The sequence below is a fragment of the Eschscholzia californica genome, unplaced genomic scaffold (genome assembly GCF_041429995.1).
Source record: "Eschscholzia californica isolate CP2 unplaced genomic scaffold, dmEscCali1.0.p SCAF_61, whole genome shotgun sequence".
NCBI lineage: Eukaryota > Viridiplantae > Streptophyta > Magnoliopsida > Ranunculales > Papaveraceae > Eschscholzia > Eschscholzia californica.
The window spans coordinates 82,177-90,000 of NW_028238485.1; positions in this window are offsets into that span (position 1 = coordinate 82,177).

The window sequence follows — 7,824 nt, forward strand, 5'->3', positions numbered from 1 at the left end:
ATCCCAATGTTGACTCATACAAGAGAAGGTCAAAAGCCATTTGCAAGCAATCGTATAAAATTCTCTTTGGAAGAGTAATGAATGCTAGCATAACCATTAAGACAAACTAAGGAAGAAATTCCTACAGAAGTCATAAATGGAGAGGTACGAGACCTCCAAGGCAATCTGAAAGTCATCCTAAGGGAAGACAACAGAATACATCTATCACCCAATTCAATATCGATTGAACAAAGATTGATAAAGACCTTAGATGAGTCACTCAGGTTGTTACAAACAAACTGAGCAGAACATACGGGAATATCCAGTCTAAGAAAGGTTCTTGAGATTTGGTACAAAGAATCTAAGAAAGAGATCTTGAGATTCAAAAGGGCAAAAGGATCACTCAAGTGAGACAAACATTTGATCAAAGAAAAGCAGTTGCCGAGTACATGATCAAGAGTATTCCTCATTACTGTGAATGTTTCTAAAACAATGGCTATACCATTTAAAAGGAAACTACCTTTAGCACATGGAGGACAAAAGGAATGGAATTATGAATTCCGGTTCCGTATCCTTGCTAACAAAGTTAAAAACAAGTATCGTAAAATTCCTTCATCAGGTATTTAAGACCAGATGAGCGGCTCAGTGGGAGCTTAAGGGAATTACATACTTGACTAAAAGAAGTAACGATCCAAGAGGGAGCAGAAGCAGTAATGCTAGGGATGCTGAAAGGGATCAAAGTCTTCTTTTAGACACTGATCTAGCTTAGAACTTAATAGTGATTATTTTGTTCTTCTAGAAACATATGATGTTTTAAACCAGTGGTAAAATTAACTGAAGGTTAACATTGATAATGGCTAAAATCAAGAGATTCAAACTCATTAAACTTCAGCATTGTCAATTAGGTCTTAAGGACTGAATTGACAAAGTCACCCTTTTCAAAAGGCATAGAGACTGGTAATCTATCAGGACTCATACAGTGTTATGCAGACCTATAAGTTTACTTGCAGAAGCTAACGAGAGAAACTTCAAATACGTACTCTGACAACTTCATGGAAACGTACAAATCATAAAGTATAAGTCGGAATGTTTGAAAGGTTCAAACAAAGTACAAACCGAAGTAAAAGAATCATTTTGACAAGAGAGTTTAAGTCATACGATTAGATTGGAGTGATAAAAACTTGAGTCAAATACTAAATAACCATCAAAGGAGTTGAGAAAACGTTTCCCAACTCGCTCCATGGAACACATCTGAGGGATGGTGGATTCAGTGGGAGTAATCGAACATTGCTATGCATAATTCGATCAAAGATGGGTTTAAGCCAGTCTTCCGAATATTTTGGGACATATTTTATAAACGACTATTTTCACACTTACCAAAGACCGTCTAACAGCTAAGCTTGTAAAAGCATTACAAAATTAGCTAAAGTCTGACGCAATTTCTTTTTGAAAGAAATTTGGGCTTCTTCCATAACCAATCAAGAGAACAAAGTGTTTGTTGCTCATGATAGTATTCTTCTAATAATTAGCACTAATTATTACAAGAATAAGTGGGAGAAAAGTACAAGTCGATTTAATTCGATCATGAGAAAAATCATGGAGTTTCATGAAGAACAATCATGAAACTTGTACAAAACGATTAAATTCGACCAAGAGCAACAAACTGCGACTCCTTGGAAAAGGAAAGGTTAAAGATATGATCTTGTAAACCCACCGCACAAAAGCGAATGTCATTCGCAGGAGAACTCTCAAAGCGAGTGAAAGTGTCTCTAAAGGAATATCTCAAAGTAGTTGAGATAACTCCAAATTGTTGTTCAAAAGCCCTGAAAGGTCAAAATAAAATCTTAAAGACTCAGAAAATAAAGGTTATTTCTGAAGAGATAAAAGACCTGCGCAGAAACGGAAACTGACTCTAGATTTTGGCTAGAAGCCAAAATCATCGTGGAATCCATATCTCGTCAAGACATGAAGCTTGATAATTTAAGTCAACAGAAGACCTAAATTGGTTTTCCAAAATAGAAAACTGAGAAGGATGGAAACATTCATGTTTCCCGAAACGAGACAAGAAGAATAAAGATTCTTCCAATCAAGTTATGTCCACAAGCATGCTTAAGAAATCTATCGACGGATTAAAAGCACGCAAGAGTTAGAATCTTCGATTCAAAAGGCAATCAAAGAAGTTTGATTCCTGAGGAATGAAGAAAATCTTGAATCACGAAATTTCAAGAAGGTAAGTGGGAGTAAACAAACCTTCCGGGTCCGTATGCAGAGTACATACAAAAGATTGAGTACGACATAAGGTGTTGTATAACAGTAACGAACTGACTCAATAAAGGACCACACACAAAAGGATAAAATGCCATTTTGGGCATCTGAAGATCTATAAGCATAGATCAAAAGGATGATAGGATTAGAGAGACTCAGTACGCTGAGATGCTTGAGATCCGAAACAGAAAATCTAAGACTCCGAAAGTCTAAAAGAATTTCGACCCAAAAACTCATGACAGAGGGCGTTGCAAAAATCGGAGTCTGAAAAGACACCGATGAGCTAGCACGCATGAGAGAGACATTTATGTTCGAAAACATAAAGTCAATCATGTTGGACATGATTAGCATTTAAACATCCGAATTCGGATTGGAAAACCGAAACACTACTTAGTACATCCTAGAAGGCTAAAGGATGAAGTAGTACAAAATTGAACATGTCATCGTAGCAAACTTTCAGACATGGAAGGAAAGTAGGCTAAAAGTGTTTAAGCCGGGAACTGTTGCAAATACTACATAAAGAATTAAAAGCCTTAACTCTAGTAAAAGTTATTAGAAATTATCAAGGTTGAAGATAACCGTCTTCAAATTAATTGATAATTAGCAAAGTTTAAAACCGACTACCACGGTAGTCAAACTGAACTGTCACCTAAGACATAGTATGAGATTCATACACAGTCTAAGGCATGAGGTATAATTTTAAACCTCGACGAGTAAAACTGAGTGGGTAAAAAGAGTTTTACGGAAGAGGCTCAGATTTACAACTCTCGTTATCAGAAATAATAGAGTTATTTCACAAGTCGTCTAAATTTGGTTTAGTATTTAAACGACAGTCCATTGATGATAAAACATTCCGAATAGGTTTGTCAGATACGTGATCTGATGAATGAAACCCTATTAAGTGAACTTGGAATATTTATTATCGAATCCCTGGTCCAGGTCATTGCATGGACAACAATGACTCACGAAGACTAGCACGGGAGTCGATGGGATAGCGCAGTTTCATGGGCTATAGGAATAGTATATTCTATTCGACTACGTGAGTGTGTAAAAGGTTTATACACTGGATAACCCTCAAATGAGAAGTACATCACTCGTGATGAACGTCAATACTTCTCATAAAGACAATTGGAGAGATTCCTCAAAACATGAGTGCTCCACTCATCTTATGTAAGGAATGCCCGACTTTGGTTCCGTTAAACGCCGCGCCGTAAAAGGAGGTTATAAAGGCGGACACTGGGAAGGACAGGATAGACATGAAGTTAAGTGGGAGCGCAAGAATGGATTGTGTCACCCTAATCACATTAGGTACAAAGTGTCTCAAGGCCACTTGATGAGTAGCAACTGAAAATGCGTGGCCGCGCTCAAACGGATTAAAAGTTAATCGTTTGTCTTTTACAGTTGTACTCGGATATCAAGAAAGTCTGAATGACGTGACGTATCAGATGGGATACTAAATTGACACGGGAATCGAGGCATTGCACTTGTTCTAAGTCCAAGTGGGAGTCTGAAGGAGTTGAAGGAGATGTCCTTCGACCAAGGTGACAATGCGAACAATTTGTCGGATAGGACAATTGATGTGGAAGATCATCAAGTCCGATTGATTTAGGGATCGTAGAGTTGTAGCTAGAGACCAACTACGATCGTCGAATTACGAAGTAATTCGCGGCTAACTTCGATCGGATCCTACAACGGGTTACACATAAGAGTGACAAATTGATCTAGGATATGACTAGTGGGAGTGAGATATAATCATGGGAGTGTCCCATAAACATATCTCATAGGCCTAAAAAGGAATTAGGCAAAGATAGTACAAAAAGGCCAAAAGCAGGGTTTTTGGGCCTAGGCCGATTCGGGCACTTTTAGGGCTCGGATTGGGCTGATTTTTGGAGGGACGTTTCCTTATGTTATGAACATTAAATCTGCCAATTTTGGCTGGGTTTGGACGTCATCTCCTTAGGGAATTGAGAAAATACCAATAGTTGCTATTTTCGACTATTTCCCTAAATCTTATTCTAAAGGGTGTTTTAGGAAACCTAAAAGGAGGTGGATTCTTATTAGGGTTCTATATAAACACTCTTAGGGCAGAGAATAAGGTGTGGAATTTCTCTCTAAGCTTTCTTACTCTACCACATCAAGTAGAGAGGAGAAAGTGAGCTAATTCCCATTAACTATCTATCTAGTCAAGCAAGAAGAAGGTCTTCTTATTATCCAACCACCATTGGTGTGCTAGCTATACAACAAGGTGGGAGATCAAATTGATTGCTCGTGTCCCAAGTAGAGGAGCTACACTTGAAGCTCTTGGTCTTCTTCAATCAATTCAACTAGTTTGAGGGAAAAGCGATTAAGGTAATCCACTATCTCCATTAGATTAATTACTAGTTTTGCATGTGATCCTGGGAATACTAGTGTAGACATTAGATGTCATATTTCCGCTATAAACACTAGTAGAAGGGTATAAAACCCTACAATGCGCACCAAATCGTACTGAGCATTACTGCACTAAGCTCGCACACGACTCACCGTGCCATTCTTTGTCCATCCCATTCTCTACACTTGTCCTTACCTCTAAAGGACTCAAGTATATATGGTACCTTCTTGCCAACCAAGTCACACTGAACTCTTACAGCTTGCACATGACTTCTTGTGCCAATACGGTTCCATCTCATATCTCGCATATGTCCTTCACCTCAAAGGAACATAGACCCAAGTATAGCTACCACCGTAGCATCCGTGCGCACGGCCTATTCCTTCCGTCGGAACTCTCGTCGCTCTATGCACCATGCATCCCTTGACAAAGGTCCCCTCTCTTGCATCATAGCTTCAGAGACCATACCATCTTGAATGCATCTCACTCTGAAAGCCATCTCTTGGAATCATGCTCTCAACGCAGCTCTTCATACACACTCCAGTATACCACATACCATAGTGGGAGAATCACTAAGCTCTTCGTCACACTCTTCGAGCATAGATACCATCTCTTTGAACCTGCCCTCCAGGCTCTGGAAGTATGCTTCCAAACATACCACATGTTCTTAGGCATATCTTCGTGCTTGTCACCTCAAGCCCCCAAAACACATCCATTTGCCACTATAACTAGGCTCTTGGAACACATCTTGTAAGCTATCGAGCTCTTGATCCATCTATCACAAGGACCAGAGCAATATACACGTTGGCCTATCCACTAGGCTATTATACCAACTGTTAAATGGTTATCAGGATGCAATACATCTTCGCTCGTGCATCTCCATCCTGCAGCTCAGGCTCTGACATCCATTTCTCCTCTAGGATCAGAGCTCCATACTCTTAAGCTTGACCAATCAAGCTCTGATACCAATTGTCAAATAGGTATCAGAGGGTAATATATCTCTTTAGCCTCTCATCTAGGCTCTGATACCAATTGTCACGGCCTTTTTATCACGTTAGGTCGACCCGGCATATTATGCTCAAAGACACGGGTCGATAGTGCGGAATATCAAATCCTAACGTACCGTGCGGCGCTATGCATTCCCTCCTAACGCATAGCCAGCCTTCCCGAACATATTCGGAGCATCTCGACTATCAAGTCATCTTGGTTCCCAACCAATAATGCGGCATGACACCAACGTGTCCCAACCTACGAGCATAGCTCGAGCCGTCCCGTATAACGCTTCCTTGAGTCATAGACTCTCGCCCACTATAAAGGATACCAACATATGTGCGGAGCACACCAAGCCGCATATGCGGATCTTGCCATCTAGTCTCAAGCATCCGGCACCTTATCATCTCGGCTTACCATCCGGACATTGGGCATAGGAGCATCCATCTTTAATAAGCTACCACATGCCCAACATAGCACATCAAGGCTTGGCCCCTTGAATAGCTCAATCCTCCTTATGGAATATGCTAGCACGACGCACGCCTCGCCATGGCATGAGAACATGCAACACCTTTTCCAAAGGAACCCGCAGTAACCTATCTCCAGGTACTGTCCCGAGCCATTTCCTATGACAAGGGAACCCGTGCAATATGCTTCTCTCGCATACGCTAGGCCGGCCTCATGGGTTGCGCCACGAGGATGCTCACTTTCGTGCATACCATGCTAAGGATGGGCGAGCTCCCATCCACGAGGTCTTGACATATGCTGGATGCATATGAGGAAGGGAGACCACCCCCTCCTCAGGTGCAAACTTCTTGTTTTGCCTATTTCCACAAGGAAACATCAATCCTTTTAACCAGGCATACTCTCGTCCAAATGACCCTTCGTATCCTTGACAAAGTCTTGAATGCCACGGGCGTCCCGTGCATGGCCTAAGGAAGCTTGCTTGGCACTCTTGCCCTATCTCGACCTCGTATTCGGCCCTACGGCCTATATGCTCGTACGTGCTCCTAGCACTCGTCACGTCATATGCATGCTCAACAATATGCACGTGACACCAGGCCGGCCCGAGCAAAGTCTCGGACGTCCCAGGCCGTCCCGAGCTGTGTCGAGGCCGTCCCAGGGCGTCCCGAGCTGGAGCGAGGGCGTCCCAGGCCGTCCCGAGCCAAGTCTCGGGCGTCCCAGGCCGTCCCGAGCAAAGTCTCGGACGTCCCAGGCCGTCCCGAGCAAAGTCTCGGGCGTCCCAGGCCGTCCCGAGCTGTGCCGAGGCCGTCCCAGGCCGTCCCGAGCTGTGGCAAGGGCGTCCCAGGCCGTCCCGAGCAAAGTCTCGGGCGTCCCATGCCGTCCCGAGCTGTGGCAAGGGCGTCCCAGGCCGTCCCGTGCTGTGCCGAGGCCGTCCCGAGCCTAGTCTCGGGCGTCCCAGGCCGTCCCGAGCTATGGCGAGGGCGTCCCAGGCCGTCCCGAGCCAAGTCTCGGGCGTACCTGGCCGTCTCGAGCTGTAGCGAGGGCGTCCCATGCCGTCCCGGGATGTCCCATGCGCGTCCCGTGCCGGCCCGAGCAACAGCTCGGGCGTCCCGTGCCTCGGCCCTTCCAAGTGGTGCTTCGTCGGACATCTCGATATCCACTCGAGCATTTTCGACCATTCTCCATATGTGGGTGTGTGGGTATTTATCAGGAATATTGGAGAAAGAATCGGGAAAAAAATATTTTTTTTCTATTTTTTTTGAATTTTTAATTGTTTATTCACTTAAAAATTCATAAAAAAATAAATATTTATCGGAATCGCTATTATTATATATCAAAAGAATCCTTGTGAAAAGACCTTTCCAACGAATGCAAGTTTGTTGGATTTGGACGAGTAACGAAGGAGCAAAGGCCGAGTATGCTTGGTTAAAAATTTGATGTTTCCTTGTGAAAATAGGGAAAACAATAACTTTGCACTATATAGGGGAGGGGTGAGCTCCCTCCCCAGGCCGTGCACAGCCCTTGGGCTGGCAGGTGCCTTGGCCCTTGGGATGCAACATAAGGCATCCCAAGGGCAAAGCTCGGCACGGGGGTGGATGGGAAGCTTCCAAGAGTTGCCCAACTCATCCCCGACGTGGAAAATCGAAGAGGCGGCTGGGGGGGCCCGGGGGGGCACCACGGGCAAAAAATCAAAAACTCCCCAGCCTATGCCGGACACTTGGGGAAGCATCCCCGAAGGTGTCCGAGCTGCTGGGGGG